Source organism: Ostrinia furnacalis, unplaced genomic scaffold (assembly GCF_004193835.3).
Source record: "Ostrinia furnacalis isolate ACB-3 unplaced genomic scaffold, ASM419383v2 OfSCF1928, whole genome shotgun sequence".
In the NCBI taxonomy this organism is placed as follows: domain Eukaryota; kingdom Metazoa; phylum Arthropoda; class Insecta; order Lepidoptera; family Crambidae; genus Ostrinia; species Ostrinia furnacalis.
The window spans coordinates 120032-140963 of NW_021132167.1; the positions used below are offsets into that span (position 1 = coordinate 120032).

The following is a 20932-nucleotide window of genomic DNA, read 5'->3' on the forward strand; positions in this document are numbered from 1 at the left end:
TCCGGTGCGGACCCGCTCCGCACGGCCAATCTGTATGAACTTCTAGGGAGCGTTTTAGAGTAATGTGGTCCGGAGGAACCGCTCCGCTCCCTAGCAGTTCATACAGATCGGCTGTGCGGAGCGACCTGCACTGACAGTTTGCGTGACACTAAAACCAGCCTTGAAGGTAGCGGGAGGTGCATTTTTTTTTACCCACGAAAATGGCCTATCCATACCTACCGCCGGGGGACGGCAGGTTATGTGGGGCTCGAACCCACTAAAAAGGTGGGAGGTGCCTGGATGCGGGCGGCGCAGGACCGGTCATTGTGGAAATCTTTGGGGTAGACCGTTGTCCAGTTGCATTGTGGACGTCATTTGGCTGAAACGAACGAACGAGTCGTTTAGGGAGTTCTATAATTTTGCAATGACATTATAAGATGAAAAGGGCCCCATGATCTAAAAGATCTTTTTGATATAGGGCCCGCCTAAGGCACGCTACGCCACTGGCTACCACCCAGTATTTACATAGGCAGTCCATACCACCCTCGTAGGCTTCTGCATCATTAACAGTTTTATGCTGGCGCACTAAACAGTTCCACCGCTTATGGCCTGAAATTGAGTCGTTCGAGGGCTTAAATGAATTATCGAGTGGTAGAAAATTGGTTAAACAGCGTTCGTGTGGTGTTTAAAGGTAGGTAGTGTTGCATAAGTTAGAAATGAGAATTACTAAGGACAACGATGTACAATCTATGTATCAAACGATGTCCAGGTAAATAGTTTTAAGAATGTAGCAATGCATTTTGGGCGAACTTTTAGCTGTATACCTCCTGTCCACATAGAAAGTAACATTCATGATTATTTCGGGCACAGTTTCGGGCGTGGATCAAAGGGCGTGCTAAAATGACGGGGTGAAGTCTAGGAACGGTTTTGTCTTCAGAGATAGCAATGCGAACGCGAAACCAAATCGATGACGATTGTTAGATTTTCCAAAATGCATAGGATTCGTTATTTCGTTCTATAGATCAATATTGTCGATAGTCAAATAAAGCTACATCATACATCTCTTAAATCAAGAAAATCATAGAAAACAAAGCTCTATGCTTACATGGACTAAGACGGAAAAACTTACGACACCCGTATTTGCAAACATTACTATGAGGTCTCACAGTACGCGTGGACGCATAGGGTGACAACGCTCTATTCAACGTTGTGCGTTTAATTTGCTGTGCTTCACTTAAGCAAGTATCGTTTGTGAATACGGGAATTAGTGACTTACTTACCTTGACGCGAGGCGGCAGCACTGCGCCAGTCTTGTTCCTCTATTACTGCTCTATACACCTGCTCGAGTTGAAGATCTAACACTGAAAACAAAGAAATTTGATCATGTTTATTAACAAAATACATGATACTTCTAAACTTAACACGTTTACTTATCATGTGAACTGCAATTATTGTGTAGAATTATTTATTTGTATTTTTCTGAAAAGTCATAACGGTTACCACTTTAAATGCATTCATAAGCAACTAATATTAAATGATTACCTTTTAACAAAAACAAAAACTTACAGGAGGTTCTTGATCTTGTGTATTTTGTCATTGATCGCATCAAAACTTCGGCACAGTATAATGTATAAAATTTTTAACTACTCTTTTGACACTAACGAGAAACTAGTAATTATTTCTTGTAAAACAAATGTAAACTTTAACGCATTAACAATTAAATAATTCCATAGCAATGAAGACCTAATGCAATATTTTATTTTACGAAAACATTATTTTGACATTTTCCTTTTTAATCTGTGGAAAATGCACGAAAAGCGGGAAGGTACTTTTCTATCGACTCTAACATTGGATACTTTACTATGTCTTGTCAGTTTCCAAAATGCGACTTGTTCAAATGTTTTGTAATAATTGTTTAGATTGTGTTGTGGATATTTAAATAATAATGTAAATTCCATAACAATAGATGGTTAGAATAATTGAATATTTTTAATAAATATTTATTTCTCTATGGGAATATGGAAAACTTACAAGATTAATTAATGCCTAGGATGGAAAACAATCAACGGATAAGGAAAAAAGAAGATTTTGAACAATGTAACGCAGCTTTTCATACTACATTCATAAATAGAGTTTGTTCAATTTATGTCCTCACTTTGCAGCCGCCATGTCTGAAATTAGAAAATGTAGGCATAGTTATATCGCTTTATCGATGTTTTGTTTTGCATTGTATGTCCAACCGCCCACTTTATGTCAAACTAAAATATTGAACGAGTGCAATCGAGCCGTAACCGTAACTAGCTTGTTTGCCGAAGAAAACGTTTTATTAGTTAACTGCGGTAATACGCCCCCTCACGTGTGCCCTTTCTTTTAGTGATGTCACACGTGTCTTTCTAATCGATTTAATGAAGATAATCGGAATAATCGATCACTAGTAAAATTTTGCTAAAAATAATTAAATATTGTAATGAGCATTGTTTTGCTTGTGGCAGAAAAAATAATTATATTCTTTTCACTTTTTTTCTGTAACGCAACATAATCCTTTAATTTGATTTCAGAATGATTGGCGAATTAGACATTGATTTAGCGTCTAACCGTCAGGAAGATAGAATAATATAATATCGAGTATCGAGTATTCAAGCATCACATCACTAGTAGGGAGGAACAGGAGACAATATACTTCGAATGTGGTAACTTTAACAACACTTACGAGTTCGCAAGTAGTTTTTAATTGGCCGCACGAGTCGGTATTGAACTAAAAGAACGAACTAAGTAATATTTATTTTATTTTTGTCTTGCAGTTCGTTTTCTGCCTTTCCTAGTTATGACGTTGAAAGTTTTAAAATATTTCGTTTGGCAACACTGAATAATTTCGTGATCGTTACCTACTAATATTTTGTGTTTATTGAAAATGGTCAATGCTCTAGCGGGTTTATTAGACACTCTATTTTGTAATCAGACTGCGTATAAAGTATTTCGTTGTTGTCTTTTGTCTTAATTTAAATTAATCCATGTTACGCAGATTAGCATTCATTTTTCAAATTCTTGCTACGTGAAGGTAATATTATTAAAAAAAAAACTTACGCTCAGTAACAGCAGGAAAAGGCAAAGGTATTATGCCATACAGCCTAATCTGCAATTATTTACTTACATACTACATCGAAATCGCTTGGGGCAAATTAATTGGCAATTTTTTTATGATTATGATTTTAGTGTAAACTAGCGGCCGCCCGCGACTTCGTACGCGTGAATCCCGTTTTACCCCCTTCATCTATCTTACGCGGTTTAGATTTTTCATACAAAAGGATTTTCCCGCTAATTCCCGTTCCCGTGGGAATTATTCCTAAGTATCCTATAACCTGCCCAGGAGTATGAAGAATAATTGTACCAAGTTTCGTTAAAATCCGTCAAGTAGTTTTTGTTTCTATAAGGAACATACAGACAGACAGACAGACAAAAAATTTACTGATTGCATTTTTGGCATCAGTATCGATCACTAATCATCCTCTGATAGTTATTTTGAAAATATATTTCATGTACAGAATTGACCTCTCTACAGATTTATTATAAGTATAGATATAGATGTGTCTAACTAAGTAAATAATTAATTCTAAATAGAATATTAACAAATCTGGTTTTACCTACTACTTTTTATTAAATTAGTGTGTACTCGTATTTGACGATTTACATTCTACCCGCTATATTTATAAAAAAAAAAATTTAAGTCGTCATTAAATGGAATAATTTTTTAGCCTTTTCTCGTAAACTTTCTAGTACATTTTATGAGAACTACATTGATACTGCGGTGCCGGCACTCTCATCATGTTGTTATCAGCTTGCCACCATAGCTGCTACGGCATCCCGTAGCACCGTGGTAACTAACTAAAAAGGCATTGATCAACCTCTGCTATGGCAATGACCGTAGCCGGCATTGCAATTGACCGCACCACGTGCAGACGAAACCTTCCTGCACCCTTCTCGCTCCCACCCACACGTCACCCCACAAACCACATTTTCCTACCCTCTCCAACGCGGAAAACTGTAAGGGCAGTTTGCAACTAGCTCAGTTTACGTCGCGATCGCGCGGCGGCCGCTCGTGTGGAACTCGGCGATTTTTTCCCTCGTCCCGCGTAACATTTTGCATAGTCTGCGTAAGTTTTTTAAACTTCACCACCGTGGCGAAGGCAGATAACCATACAGCCTGCCCATCGTCTGTAGGCACCTGAGTGCACTACGTGGACCGCTTGTGCATTGTGAAGGAACGCGTGTTGTATATTTTACGTGATAAAGATTCGACTTTTGAAACGGTTGTGTTGTGCCAATTCGTGGATTCCAAATTCGAATTACGAAAGTTTGAAAGTAGCGTCGGAACTAGATTTAAGTTAGTAGTGATTGTTGTATCAGTGTTATTAATCAGTGTAGTGACTTATCATTCTCCAAGTTAAGACTTTGTTAATTTGGTGAGTAATTTACTTTGTTTTGTGTTTATTGTAGCTCGGTTGTGGGGTAGTTTTGATTATAACCAACAGAAGATTTTATTTTTTATGGAACTTGACTGTTTTTGATTTTTTCTCATTGTAGGTTAGTTAAGATTTTTTTCTCATTGTACCTACTTACGGTAGGTCGGTATAACCTACCAGCATTATTTTTATTAGGTGAATGCGGTATTTTTACGAGAGTAATTTATACCGTACATTTGTCACATTCACAATATACCCACTTACTCGTATATCTTCTTAAGGAAAAATGCAAGGTTGATATTTCATTTTGAAAAGTTTATTTTTCAATTGCCTTTAGGAAAAGACCCATTATTATTTACATGGAATGTAAAACGTGTATCACAAATTTAAGTAACAAATACCTTCATCAGTTCATCCTACATACGATTCGACGATGCTAAGAATAGGGTATTCTTAGTGTTAACCCTGCTACTGCCAGATTTCGCTGGTAGACAATAAATTTTAAATGATTTTGGCTTTATACACCGAAAAAAGGTCATAATATTTTTTATTTTCGTTGTATTTTTGTTGATCAAATGTATCATTGCCTAGATACCCAGAGGAAAACAGAATTTATCTCTCACTATCCCATTGTAATCTTCGTGCAAGCCTTTGAATATTTTAGTATGAGATACTGAATTTCTTTTTCCAAAATACCTACACTTTGTTTTTCCAACTGGCTTTTGCCTGTGACTTCGTCCGTTTACAATGTTACTTAGCATCTAATTAGTATCTACCTTAGGTATGTCTCATCCTGGTCACGGCATCACTTTTTTTGTTCTTCAACATTTACCGTGCCATTAATGGTGGTGGTAAATCAACGAGAGTTCGAATCGCAAACCTTTTGGGACATTTACCATTAGGAATTGGTAGATCTTAGGTTTTACTGCAATTCGAGCTTTTACAGTAACATATACTAGAAGAAATAAATATTCACCGTACGTTTGATGATTTGCAGTTTTTCCAATATTTCCAAAATTTACATTGCTTGGCCGGCTGGCCGTTAAGTTGAAAGAGCATTAAGACACTTAGAAAACCCAAAGACTGCCGACGACTAGGTAGATAGGTACCTAGGTTCACAATCTACACTACGTGAATAGGCTCCGAAATCACTGGAAAGATTTTAAAAAATCTTTTACCAATTAAAATCCTCCATTATTTCTGATAATTAATAGTCGGTATGAAGTTCGCCTCCATAATTTTATTATTTTATTAGGTAGGTATAAGAAGTAGGTATACAATAGTTATGTTTAATGCATCTGGTGTAGGTAAAAATGAAAATTGGAATATTTCAGCGTACTATTAATGATAAATGGCCTTCTTTTGAGGCAATATAGCACAGAAAGCTATTTAGGAACTTTTGAAAAGCTCGTAAATTGGCCCATTTTACACTGCTTTAGGCTCGTAAAGCAGTTTATATTCGCGTTTTTCATACTGAATCAGGTTAATAGTGAAATTAAATGCATTCAAATTGACTACACAAGTACTACACATTCTTTTTGAACGGTAAATTAAATAAAAAAATGTACATTAGGACCTATGAAATTTGTTTTTTGTAAGTATGGGGAATTTAACGAAAATTGATTTTCCATACAAATATTTTTGAAAGTCAACTCCTGTTTTAAAGATATTCTCTAACATTAATTAACTAGTTGAGATTTCTATTAGATTAAGTCGCTCACAAAAAAAAATGTAGTGATAATGATCCGAAATCGAAATTGTTTGGTATACTCGTAGACAATACGACTATACCGACTGATTTCGATTTCAGATCTCTCAGAGACAAACTCGAAGCGCAAGTCGCAACACAAATTGCGCTCCTTCTTTTCCTAATAATTTTATTGTGAGTAAGATTATGGAAGTACGCTACTATAATAATAATAATAATAATATCATTTATTTCAGATAAACAGTATCCATATGGGTTAGTAACAATTTGTGCTTAAACAATAAATGGTTAGTAAAAATATTTCAAACAAAATTAAATTAAAATTAAAATGGGCATCAAACAATTAAAATTAAGTAATATCAAATTAAAATCAGATTAAATTAGAATCAGGAATTTAAAATTAAATGAAAATCAGAATCCAATCAAAAATAGAATTAAAATTAAATAATAAATAATTTATCAATTGAGATCACAACAAGGCGGGCAGGTTCCCGTGATCACTCTCTGCACGAAGCATTTCCATAGCGGAGATGTTAACCTGTCCGCTAGTGTCTTGAGTATGCTGTTGCGACTGCCTCGCACCCTGTTAATAAGGGATACTGTTTTTTTGCGGATGATAGCATTGAAGCCATCAGTTTGGTATTCCGCAAACATCCCCGATGCACTACAGAAACGTGGCAGCCCCAACATCATCCTAAAGACATTATTATATTGGATGCGAAGGGTTTCTAGCGATCTTTTGGTATGACTTACCCACAGGTTTCCCGTGTACATACTCTGGCAATATGCCTTAAAGAGCGTAATCTTTACTTCTTCTGTACAGCGGGAAAATCTGCGAGCCAGCATGTTACCACGAACTGCCAGAGCCCTTCGCTCCCTCTCAATATCAGCATTAGCTACTGTTCACGTGAAATTCAGTTTGCCACAAAATCAAAAAATCAAAATCAAAATTATCTTTATTTGTGTAGACTAATAAAATTAGTAGGTACTTACAAATCGTTAAATGCTCTTAAGGGCTGATTTTTCAACCGTCGGATAACTTTTAACTGAAGAATAAGTTTGGCATATTGACAGTTTCAGTATAGGAAATATATCAAAATGACAAGTATATTCTACAGTTAAAAGTTAACTGATGATTGAAAAATCAGCCCTTAGGAGCCTATACATGTCTCATTATTTTTTTGTCACAGATCGTTATTAAAGTTTCATGAAAATCCGTTAGTAGCTTTCGTGAAAGAGTAACAAAAATTCATCAAGCCTCACAAGCTTTATTTATTTATTTGTAACTTCTTCTCAAGCAATCGCGATATTTATTTATTTTTGATTCCGTCACACCCCTACCTTCGGCTGGGCTTGTCTAACTTCAGCCCACGGCTGGGCATAGGAATCCTCCATGTTTTTTCTCTTGACTGCTTCGACTGCTATTAATTAGATTTAAATTTAAATTATTTTATGGCTTTTATCTGCGTAATTGCGAGGATCTTGTGAAGGTCGCGGGAGATGCCTGGATGCGAGCGGCGCAGGACCGGTCTTTGTGGAAATCCTTGGGGGATGCCTTTGTCCAACAGTGGACGTCTTTCAGCTGAAACGAACGAACGATCTGCGTAATTATTTTGATGTTAATTGATAGACTATCTAACATAGGTATTTTTAAAATAATTTTATTTATCAGTAACGTTACTGGGTGTGTTTAAGCTATAATATTACCTAGAATCGTTCCATTCCCGGGAGGCGCGCGACAGTTTTTCCGATAGCAACCGAAATCTACCTGACAGGCCTAAGAGTAAGGTAGAACAAACTTAAATTATTTATTCTATTTTAGTTCTAGAAAAAGGTAGGAAATTCCTTGTATTATTTACCTAGCAAACAGCTCATATTGACATAAAACTATTCCTGAAAATGTTCTCTAAATCGACAGACTTTAAGGTTATCTGTAACTTTTCTTTATGTTACTAATATGGAGTTCGATCCTTTAGGTATTTTATTCTCTTTTAGCATGTCGTCCGTATTCACAAGCGATACTTGCTTAAGTGAAATAGAAAATCGAATGCACAGCATTGAATAGAGCTCTGTGATTGGTTCATGCGTCACCCTGTGCCTCCACGCGCACTGTGAGACCTCATAGTAATGTTTGTGAATACGGGCGCAAGTCTTCTAAGATTTATTTGTTTCTGAAAAATGTACGTGTATTAGCAGACAAACATTATACATCAACTGTTTAATTTATTTAAGGCGTACAAAAACAAACAAAGACACCGGGTTCTTTCACATTTATCCGATTAAATAGGTTATTTTGTCTACTTAGCCAAAGCGCAGACCACCGATAGTTAGGTCGGGCTGCTAATCAGTGACTTGATGTGACGTGATGGGGCAGAGGGCGTCCACAACAGTCTTCCATCGCGTTCGGTCTTGAGCTTCGCGTTTGATCTCGCTCCAGGTCTTGCCGATTTTCTTCGCCTCGTCTGCTACAGTGCGCCGCTAAGTTTGCTTGGGGCGACCACGTTTGCGTTTTCCTTGGGGGGGAATCTTAATCAGTATGAACAGCTATTACACCGATTTGGTATGTGCCGATTCTTCATACTAATTAGAATCGGGCCCAACTATCGGTCGACTAAGTCTGTATGTAGTCTTACGGGTAGGTAGATGTGTATTAGCACGGCACTAAAGAAATATATTCAAAACTGCGACGCGGTCTCATGTTAGATTGGAGTCTTAAAGGCCACGTTCTATCAACGGGAGCGCGTGGTAAGTAACTTGCTTCTGAATGTATTGTAACTTCCTACTTTTTATATTTTTAAACCGGCAGACAGTGGTGACAGGGCAAAAAAAGAATGAGACATGTAAGGCTCCTTAAGAGCATTTGACGATTTGCAAGTACTAATTTAATTAGTCTAAACAAATAAAGATTTGATTGACCTAATACTTAAGGATCTCACAAAATATCATTCATACAAACAACTAACTACCCTTAGTATCGGGAAGTATTACCTATTTATTTATTCAGATGTCGGTGCGTGGGAAAGATTATGTAACATACATATTTGAGTAATAAAATCAACCCTTCTCATGTCAACCGTTGTCATTTCATAATGGTAATAGTATTCTGGCCACTGCGACACAAGATTAGTATAGTGACCTAAAAATGTAAATCTCTAAGTCTGGGTTGCACTTGTGGTTGTACCATCTTAATTTGACTTTAATAAATGTAAAAAATCTTCCAAACTCCATACAAAAAACATCGGTTATCGTTATAGTCATTGTTAAAGTTAGGTGGTGCAACCCAGCCTAAAATGTAAAGACATCTTTCAGAAGTAAATAAATATTATTGTACTTCTTCATTTATTTAAAAGTTGCTTGCACATTGAACAGGGTACAGAAGGCAAACTTACGAGTAATTCCATTTATGGCATTTTTCACCAGTTCTACACGTAGTAGTTTCGTCGGGCTATTTAATTAGTATGAACATGTATGAAAGTGCAGACATTACACCGATTTGATATCGGCCGATTCCTCATACAAATTGATAGCCGACTAAACTATCGGCCGACTAAAATAATAAATAATAAATATCCTTTGACATTTTACACTGCGCCTCTAGTCCCAAACTAAGCAAAGCTTGTGCTATAAGTACTAGACGACGGGATAAACATACTTAAATACTTTTTTTTGTAAATACATACATATTATACATAGAAAACACCCAGACCGGTCACAGAAATTAAAACTCATCATTTAAATTTTTGCCCGGCCGGGAATCGAACCTGGGACCTCTCGGCATAGAAGTCCGTTCTGAACCACTACACCAAACGGCCGACTATGGTTTGTGGGGTATCTTAATTGAAATTAGACTAGCTGTATGCTTACTTAAATTTTTTATTACTTTAATTTCTTGTATCACTTAATCAACAGCAGACTCTTTATTAAAGAACTAATCAAATCACGTAAACAAGCCCCATAAGTATGGCGAACTCCATTACAATTTAACAGCAATATAGTATCGACCGGCCGACACTAGATACGGAAGCCCCTCTACCCTTTGAACGGAGACCCGAGTTCGATGCGCGGCGAAGACGCGAACAACTATGTATTAAATTGTTTAGGGCAATAAAGGGAAACAGAATTTGTGGTGTGATGATTAATTTGTGGTGGAGAACGTCGTTTTGTAATAGGGGCTAAAGTTCAATTTAAGATTAGCTTCAAATAAAGGCTACATTTGCAGTAAAAATTACTTGAAGCATCATTTTAATACAAACCTTATTAAATAGCTTTTTTTAAAATATTTGTCAGTGTTTCTTTACTATATTTTTCATGAAACATTTGAATTGTACCAGATTATCAACTGGGCAAGATCGCATCTGATCTGCATCCGAGATTAATGATCAGGGAATCATTTTAAAAGGGTTCATTTCATTACTTACATACATTACATCCTAAAGGGCTTCGTAGATTCTCTACATGTAATCATTGACACTTGGAACAATCTATCATACGAATACGAATTGTCTGATTATGACCTTCATAATTTTTGACTAGATCTATGCTATGAGGTCCTCTAGTTTTGAAACTCGTTAGAACTTAATAGAAACATTAAGTCGTACCGTCGCACTAACGCTTAAGTGACGAGCTTAACGTCGCGTACAATGTTGCAGTTGTTAAGTTGTTAGTATAGCCAGTGTCAGAATTTAGTTTTCTACACTATCTACACTAATATTATGAAGAGGAAAACTTTGTTTGTTTGGTTGTAATGAAGGCTCAAAAACTACTGGACCGTTTTTAAAATTCTTTCACCATTCGAAAGCTACATTATCCACGAGTAACAAAGGCTAAATTTTATTTTGGAAAAAAATAGGGTTCCGTAAAATATGTAGATAATGTAGTCCACGCGCGCGAAGCTGCGGGCGGAAAGCTAGTAGATAATAAACTCAAACAGAGATTAAACAAACATAAAGTCAATATTTTTTCAATATGCAATCTAAGGTAGGTTTATTAGAATTACTGGGATCATAGAAAGTTCATTGCTCTTCTTCTTTTATCGTGTGGATTGTGACAACTGAAGTGACAGCTAGTGTCAGACTTAATGAAACGCCAAGCTGTCAGACATAAGATGGAATTCTTAAAAGTAAAGTAGGTAGGTACATTCTAAATTTTTGGACTTAATTTTTTTTCATTGCACAGAACTTCAGCTGAAAAGTTTAATTTAAAGACGTGCATATATTTAAGGAGTGCCCTTGAAGATTCTAATTTAGCCGAGCCGGCTGTATTCGCAAACATTTATTAGTCTGAAAAACTGGAAGCAACGCAAAACAAAGTTGGAGAAAATAAAATCTTGAAAGCCTGTCTTGGACTAAGATTTCTCGTTGGGCCACTGTCACAGTCCACGTAAGCTTATTACAGAAGGTTCTGTAATTTTATTAATGCGTTTCAACAATTCTGGATTTCAGATAGTTAAAATCACAGATAAGTTTTTTTATGGCAACCAAAATTTACTCCACTTTGGGAGGTTTATTTCTGTCAATGTCGAATAGTTTCTTTAATATTTGTAATTTGTACAATAGAACCCCATGTTCTTTAGTTCTATTGCTTTTCGTGGATTCCGTAGAATTAAGTTAGCCTATCAGGGACTTTTAAGCGTGTGTTGAAACATGCCCTAAATGTTTGGTAGTCCCATTGGTAATCCACTGAATGCATTTATTATAGATTTAGGTTAATCTTTGACTTCAATCTTAGACTTCGTTAAACAAACCTAGATGACATGTTTTCTTACATGCCTCTTACTATCCTATGAGTTCTCTACCGTTCTTGGTTTTCTGAATTATAAGGGCACCCGGATTTTATAAACTGATTCTACCGTCAGTAACATTTGTGTTGTGGTGTCATAAAAACCTAAATTAACGAACTTGTCATCCTTCGGTAAAAAGCGAGAAACACGCGAACGTCATTTGGCATTCATGGGCCGCTTCGGTGGGCGTACTTCTAATGTTAATATCGGCTTCTTTCGATACTCTAATAAAATAATAAAGATACATCCCTTTGCAGTGTGGGGTGGGAACACGCACTGAGGGCTACCGCTGGCTGTTCGTGTACACTAAGGCTGAGTTGCACCATCAAACTTTGACCGTATCTACTAATAACCGGTGATTTTGTATGGAGTTTGACAGATTTTTGACGTTTGTTACAGTCAAAGTAAGATGGTGCAACCAATCCTAAGGCTTGTTAAGCTAAACGCTGTGGAATCTCGTGTAAATGAAATGTAATAAGATGCGATTTTGAAATTAAAATGTACTATACATTTTACAATAAGCAGGCGACCAGGTACTATCTGTTTCCACATGGCTGGTTCTCTAATCAATCATCATTTTTTTTTATTACTTGTAATGTAGAAAAAAAAAACCGGTCACATAGCAACTGTGATAGCAACTGTTGAGCGTTACGTAATGGAAGCCAAGCAGGTTGCTGGTTTTGTAGTTGCAGTGTGGGTAGGTTAAGTATAAAACTACACTTGAATTTGAAAAAATATAGCATTTGAGCGGTTTGTTATTACTTATTTTATTTTAACTTCATTATTTTCTGTACCTAGTTTCATTTAATACATAAATGAAACGAGCTTGTCTGTTGCGTGCACTTGCTGCTTAGTTATTATAAAGTGTATTCTGTATTTTTCTTATAAGTGAATATGATTGTATTCTTTTAGAAAAATAAATATCTAAAACCATAAAACCATCCAGGCAATTCAGATCGTATATTTGTGTCAGACTACCAGATATTTACATCAGTAACTCGATGGCTCCTACGTATAAGGGCGAAACTGCCGCTTACGCCTTTTTCCAATTATTTAAGCAATGATTTCACTTTGCTCTAATCTATAACTTCAGTAAGAAAAAAATTTTTTTTTTCCATTAGATACAAAATAAAATTTTAGGCAAATAGGCGTATGTGCAAAACTACGCCACGTATAAAGCCCAATCATACGACTCGTCAATCTATACGAGTAGTTGCTTACATAAACATATATTTTTTATAATCCAAATCTTAAATAAAGCCATGAAAATATTTAGCAAATTGTTTTATTTATAAATTATGACACATTATATAATTATTTAATTTTTAGCGTTAAGAGTCGCATCTCAAACTAATTTGAAAATTATAAATAACTTGAAAAAATCGAACTGCCTAAGGCATCGTGGGTTCAATTCCCGCCTTAGGCAATTCGATTTTTTCAAGTTATTTATATTTTTTAAAAATATGACACATTATGTTAAAAGACCTAACTAAATCTCGAGCACAGTATATGGGCGTATTTGCGTTAAAACGTAAAACGGTACATTAAACGACTTTTTCTAACTGATTTATTATTGATATAGCACATGATAACAATTAAAATAATTACATGCATAAATAAAGAGAGTAATCGCTTAAAATATTATATTTACGTTGTCATTTAAGTCTCTTTACGTTGAACAATATACATGAAATTATAGAAATATGCCGACGTAAAAGGGCAATGCGTAAAATCTCAAAATATATAAGAAAAATATAAAAATTGATAACAGCAGTAGCAAAAGCATTACATGTTAAGGCTAAATGTGAAATTTCATTAAATTCGTTTTAGTAGGTCAGAAGATATGACCCAAAAATATGGTTCTGGCCACTAAAATGGCTCTCCTGTAAAATTTACTTTTTTCACTTACGCCAGTATACGTAGGAGCCATCGAACTAGTCTCATTGAAAGAAGTTTTCCTCCTGATTTGACATTAGAATTAAATATTACAAAATCCTCTCAGAAGTTTTCCAGTTTCCAAGTACAGAAATGTATTTTAAAGTATTTTCAGCGAATCTTGTCACAATTACAGTTTTAAAGCAATTCGTTAGGTAAACTCAGGTACCTTCTTTGTTTGTTGTGATCCAAGCATCTCTTCCGAGGTATAGAAGTCTCTAACACTACTTATAGTTTTTTTTCTCGTGATTTTCCACGATTCCTTATTAACGTGACAGCCCTACCTCGGTGCGGGTTCGAGTCCTGCTTCGATTAGCTGCACGCATTCGATTAAGTATCGATTTCGGTGAAATGTTTTTGGAGTTAAGGGACGGAGGATCGCCCCGGAGTTTACTCGTTGGATTTAGGTATTGAGAAATAAATTCTGTGCTCACGGACTTGCGGTCAAACAGAGTTATGTGGCATTATGTCGAATAGAAAGTTTTTATAGTTTTATTATTGTATTACCGAGAATGGTTTGAAAATAATACTTTAGCTTCTAAAGCTTTCAGTGTTGTAATCTAAAACAGCGCAGTTAACGTGTCTGTTTAAAATTGTTTAGTCTCCCGGTTAGAGTGTTTTACACAGTAGTCGATTTGTTTCTTATAGCCGTGGCTTTGTAAGCCACATAATATTACTCGTTAAGGACGTCGCACATTTATCAACCCGGAAAGGGGTCGTAACCATAACAACTCGAGGCGGTCAGTATTCTTTGCGTGAAACTCCATACTGCAACGCACACGACTTATCCGCAACGTAACGTAAACGCCTCGCCTCGCAATTGACAGCGCGCGAAAGGCGATACAGTGTTGATCCCTTTCCGAGTTGATAAGTCTGCTATGACTTTAGAGTAGGTTTTAACACTAGTAGTGACGGTTTGATATCCCATTTACTTAACACCCTGTATTAAAAGTCTGCATTTTTGCTCCACTATTTCATCGCACAGGTTGACGTAGACATAGCGTAAAAATTGGTTATGTCTGAAAAACCGTGTTTTTCTACTAATATTATTACAAGAATACCACAACAATCAATATCTTTATGAGCAAAGCAAATTCCTCAAGTGCCGTGGTATGAAGCAATTCATAATTTCATAACCTTTTACCGAAATATCGTAAGTTATTAATTTCACTTGTGATAGCGAGAACAAAGATGAAAGTGAGCTGACAAAAAGTAATATTCACATACTTTCATGTACAGGGCGATTTATTTTATTTGTCATGTGACGCTTACGTAAGAATTGTACAGCCAAGAATACATCAGATATTACCTATATTTTTGTTGTAAAATAACACTTAATTCAATCATTTGATGACGCAGTATTAAGCTTCATTGATTAATTTATATCTTATAGCTTGGGTTACTCGTGTAATAATCTAAAAGGCGGCCAAAAGTAAACACTTCGTGTTTAGATATTGTTTCCGCACCTTTGACATTATCGGTTTATCATATAAATAAATATTGTTTACTAACAAAATATCGACTTTCAGCTTTATCAAAGGAAGTAGGTAGAGATACATTTATGGTGCTATATCGTTATTGTCATGTACAGTCACGGAATGAAAAGGTTCGTCAGTTTTCAAATTGATTCCTTCAACGAATCGCGAGCACATATTACCTTTTGAAACTATGTTACAGAATAATCTCGAGTTAGAGAAAATAATCTTTATCTGTTCGTCACTAAAGTTCAAAATTATTCAGATCAAAGTTGTTTGACGATTTATCTTGTCAAGAAGATTATTATGATTGATAAACTAAAACCTTCTTGTTGGTTCAACCTGCCATTATTATTTCTATTAAATAAAAAAAAACTTGTCAATTGGTCAATGTCATCATTGCATTGCACTGATGGGATAGAAAAATAAACAAGCAAAACCTTATTCGTTAGCAAACGTCATATTTATTTAAATGTTAGCAGCACTGTTTCTTGCACTGTTATGTTGGCAGGTTTGACTCTTTACAGTGTGCTTACCATGAGTTTACGTTCGGAGTGCTCGCTAGCGACTACGTAAAAAATTGACATTAAATGTATGACATATTGTACAGCGCCCCCTAGCGGCTACTTTCAAGAAACAAAATCTTCATAGATTTTTTTGACGTACTCGCTAGCGAGCACTCCGAACGTAAACTCATGGTAAGCACACAGTACCTACCTAGTGCAAGCGAAAACCGACACTAAGGTGACGAACCTTTTCATTCTGCGACTGTACTATATCAGTAAATTTCATTCCTAATGCCTTTGAAAAGTTATCAGGCATCTATTAGGCAGGCTTGTGCCATCCTAGACGGTTTCAAAGAACATCCCATGGTTTGAATATTATTAACTTGAAAAAATCGAACTGCCTAAGGGCTATATTTCACCGGAACACCATGGCGGCGCAACCAGTCGCCGGCTACCAACAAAATGTATGCAGCTCTATAGAGAGTTACTCACCTGGTGTCAGTTTGGTTGCGCAAAGCTGTATACATTTTGTTGGTAGCGGCGACTGGTTGCGCCACCATGGTGTCCCGGTGAAATATAGCCCTAAGGCGGGAATTGAATCCACGGTTATCTTTTTGCATTAGTAGAATATAGCGGGATAGAATTATACTGTCGTTCCTAAACTAGGCTAAGCCTGTATATTGGGAAACCAGAATGAAATAACTTTTTTTTCCACAATATCCGCCCTTCTAATCACCCTGTACAAAACAAGCCTCGTACTTTATCTCGAAGGAGTTGCTTAATCGATATTATTAATATCGCGGAATACTTTCGGCCGAAGTTATAGCAGCGTTCCAGCCGACCCGCGTAAATAAAGAAAATCGTAAACCTGCAGGAATGCGATAGCGTTAGGGTAACCTTTGCATAAGTTATGTTTTCCACCTGAAAACATAGTAGGTATTGGGAAAGTGTTACAGGAAAGGCTTTAGGTTTTTTATAATGACTGCTGAAGTGCGTGGAGCGCTCGTAACGTAGTGATTCTGCCAATGTAAGGTAGTTAGACAAATACATTGGTATTGAGCAAATTAAATGACCGATTTAATTATGTGGGTAGAAATTATTGTTTTGAGTTGTTATTATTTCTATACCTCGTCAACAAATACATATTATATCTGTCTAGAAGAGGCTTATTCGGATCTCGCATTCACTTATTTTCTTTGCAGGATTGACACAAGGTTTAAAAACTCAAATCTCTCTATCTTAAGTCTGTCTTTGTTTGAGGTAAACATTTTTGATTTTTAAGATTAAAGTTCTATTGGAACAATTTTTTTTAAATTAATAAATAAATTAAAAACATATCTCTCTCAAACATACCTAGATCTCCAAAAGATCCTTTAAAATATGAAGGCATGCATTGAACCGATGACTCAATTTTCAAAGTGCTTAAAAGCATAAATTGAGACTGTCGAATAAAAAAGCCAATTAAACAATCGACACAACAAAAATGGATTAAAATGAAAAACGTGAAAACATTAATACCAACGGATCGCACCGTGGCAAGCGGTATTTGGGTTCCTTGGGCAAATAAAAATCCCCTGCAATAAACATCTCAGTCAATGAGGTGACTGGAGGAATAGTGTGGATAGGGGAGGCGTGTTATTTGGTAGCGATAAATTTTTTTTTCTCTTTCTTTTTATTTTGTTGCACCCACAATTTGTGAATTGGAGAAAGTATATGACACTTTACAGTGACTTATTGCAATTATTTTGGAAGTCCTTGAGGAAGCCCTTGTTCAGCTGTAGACGTCATTTGGCTGAAAAGAAGGAAGACAATCATTCTCACAACATTGCACAGAGAAAGCACATTATGTAGGTACTTATTTGTGCATTTTTCATGATACTAAATTACAAACTAAAAATTACTCTATAGTAGGTATATTGCAACTACGAGTAATAAAATAGGTAAGTATTAATAAAGTCATAGTTCTATAGTATGGTATACCTAAATCCTATGAATACAGGGACCATGAAAATAGGTACAAAAATATTTAAAGTACGAATTATTACAACTATAACAGCAATATTAATACGGAACCCAGTGTCAATTGTTAAATCGCCATGTCCATTTTGCATCTGACGCCGCGAAACCATGAGATGACCGCCATTTTTCACCTCGCACATAAAGGAACGTGTGATTTAATTATATTTCAGTTTCAGTTGTGAATCCTTTGGGAGGTTATAATAATACGAGTAAATGCTATTTTTAATACCGGACGAAAAAGTTTAAGGGGCGTATTTTGTGTTTTTAGTGTTTTGAGTGTTTGTCTTTACCTCTATGGCTTCATAACTCTCCTAAGGATGAACTAATAATGATGTAACAACATGATGCAATAAACATTACAATGACTATGACTAATACCTACTCAAGTAACATCTAAACATTTAGTCTCAAAACCTTAACCAAATCAATATGACTCGCTATATTCCTTTGCAAAAGCTTTGTACTGTGCTTCACATAATATCTTATGTCAGAATTTCATAGCGCTATCAATAAAATACAAAAGATTAGGTTGAAAATGTTGAAATATCGGGCTACATTTAAATGGCAGCAATAAAAGCTATCAAAAAGCCAATTTTATCTCTGGCGTTTGAAATTTTGTGCTCGGTTTATATATCGACTATTTATTTGTTCTGCATCCTTTTTTCCATAGATAATTTTTAAACATCAAATACGAGGCTACTGTTTTGCATCTTTTGAATCTGTGATTTTTTTATGTTGTTTGGAAAAAAGAATTTAAGGACCAAATCATCGTAAATATCGGGCGGAATTTTATTTGTTGATCGAAAATTTTCTTACACAAAATAATTATGTTCCCACACTTTTATTTCACTAATAATTCCTGAAAAAATGTCTATATCGTGTGACAAGGCCTTTAGTCGTTGAAAATGCGAATATTTAACATGCGAATGTAAACAACCTGTGCGTGACATGTAAACAAAGTGAATTCCGATTGTGATTGCCGATGCCATGTCTCGATTGTTGACGATGTCAAACCTTTGACTGATACAGTTCACTTTATAAATATTCAATTTTAAACCTTACTCCATTGACTGACGAACTCATACGTTTAAGCGATTATGCTCCAATTTCAAGTTATTTAACCGTTTTTCAAATTGTAATAATTGTTTTTTATTGAGAAATTTTGAACGCTACGAGCCATTGGATTTCACTTCAGTTCTGGTACCTACGCGTACATACCTATTATGCTCGTTTGTTATCAATTAGTACAGTTGTGTTAAATAGTGAACAAAGGTTTTATCGGGCATAATTTGATAGTGAATTCGATTACTTTGATTTTTGTAAAACTAATAACAAAATAAAATTATATTTTTACATTCGAGTTACAGTGTTATTGTTGCATTCGAGCTTTGAAGATAGAAGACTTTTGGGTTACTTTAAAATTGTTCCGATAATCACAATGTTATGTAAACTTGTTTTGCCTCAAAAATGTAGTCAAATGCTGTCCACTCTATTATAGGGAATAATGGAGTGTCACACAAAAACACAAGTAAATAAAAGGCCAAAAGAGATAACAACAAATAAATTCCGCCCAGCTCCTCATCGAATAGGCCCACAAAACCTTACAAGCTTACTAAACCACTAAGCCATTCCCATAAAAAATAAGCACAGAAAAAGTTCGACCCTTTTTCATTGGTTCACATTATATGGCTGATAGTTTTCCTAAAATAACAAAACGGACACTATCGCAAGTCTCTCCGGCCGTTACCACAAGTTTGAGGTACAGTGGAAGTGAATAAAGTGAGTCCATTACTGTAAAGTCAAGAAAAATCTGCAGAAAAATATGATTCTGGCTCACTGTTTGGTTAACTGTTCTAAATTGTTTAAGTTCGTCTTACAGCTCTTTCTTTTCATTACTCCTAACTAATGTATTTGGGACTTGAGCAGAACATATGGTTTTTCTGGTAATTTTGTCGCTTTCGTGGTTTTTATTTTATGACAGAAATTAATATGGCGCTTCACGCTATGACCATCATCAGGTCATTTATGCCCGTTTTCACCATTAGGTAATCCCTTATTTTTAAGTGACCCCTTTGAAAACAAAATTCATGGTAGGTTATCATAGGGGTCACTTAAAAATTGGGGATTGATGGTGGAAACGGGCATAAGTCTCTTGAAACCAAATGCAAGAGGAAGATTTGGTCACACGCTGGCCAGACGGGTTGGGGTGGTCTGATGTTCACATATCTGTCACTTAGTCACTTTTACTACATCTACGTGAATAGAGAGTGTGGGCAGTGAAAAGATATTGCCAGACCACACAAACTTTACTACGTATAATTAGCATTATGTACAGTCGCGGAATGAAAAGGTTCGTCAGTTTTCAAATTGATTCCTTCAACGAATCGCGAGCACATATTACCTTTTGAAACTATGTTACAGAATAATCTCGAGTTAGAGAAAATAATCTTTAACTGTTCGTCAGTAAAGTTCAAAATTATTCAGATCAAAGTTGTTTGACGATTTATCTTGTCAAGAAGATTATGATTGATAAACTAAAACCTTCTTGTTGGTTCAACCTGCCATTATTATTTCTATTAAATAAAAAAACTATTGTCAATTGGTCAATGTCATTATTGCATTGCACTGATGGGATAGAAAAATAAACAAGCAAAACCTTATTCATTAGCAAACGTCATATTTATTTAAATGTTAGCAGCCCTGTTTCTTGCACTGTTATGTTGGCAGGTTTGACTCTTACAGTACCTAGTGCAAGCGAAAACCGACACTAAAGTGACGAACCTTTTCATTCCGCGACTGTACTTTAAACATCAAGTCTTTTAAGGAATCTCTCTTCCTTCATATACTTTTACGTGACCCAATTCTGACCCGTCCAAGTAGGTCTACTCTCCCCGTCCCCACTGCGGTAATAGTTTCCGGTCTATTGGGCGGGCTTATTGCATCTTCTTCCAGTCGGCTGCAGGTGGCCGCGGCGATAATCCATTACGGCGGTTAATTGGATACATGCCGCAATCAATTTTTCGAAACATTATATTAATAATAGGGGTTATAATGGATCGTGAAATGTTCAT

At 35.8% G+C, this 20932-nt stretch overlaps 1 protein-coding gene across 1 annotated transcript in view; it reads left to right on the forward strand.

Annotated features, from left to right (window-relative positions):
- Positions 1 to 4115: 4115 nt before the first annotated feature.
- Positions 4116 to 20932, forward strand: part of LOC114354157 (uncharacterized) — a 30868-nt gene continuing 14051 nt past the window's right edge. Inside the window, exon 1 of the mRNA XM_028306415.1 lies at positions 4116 to 4439. The gene's annotated coding sequence lies outside the window, so the exon portion shown is untranslated. The remainder of the gene's footprint in view (positions 4440 to 20932) is intronic.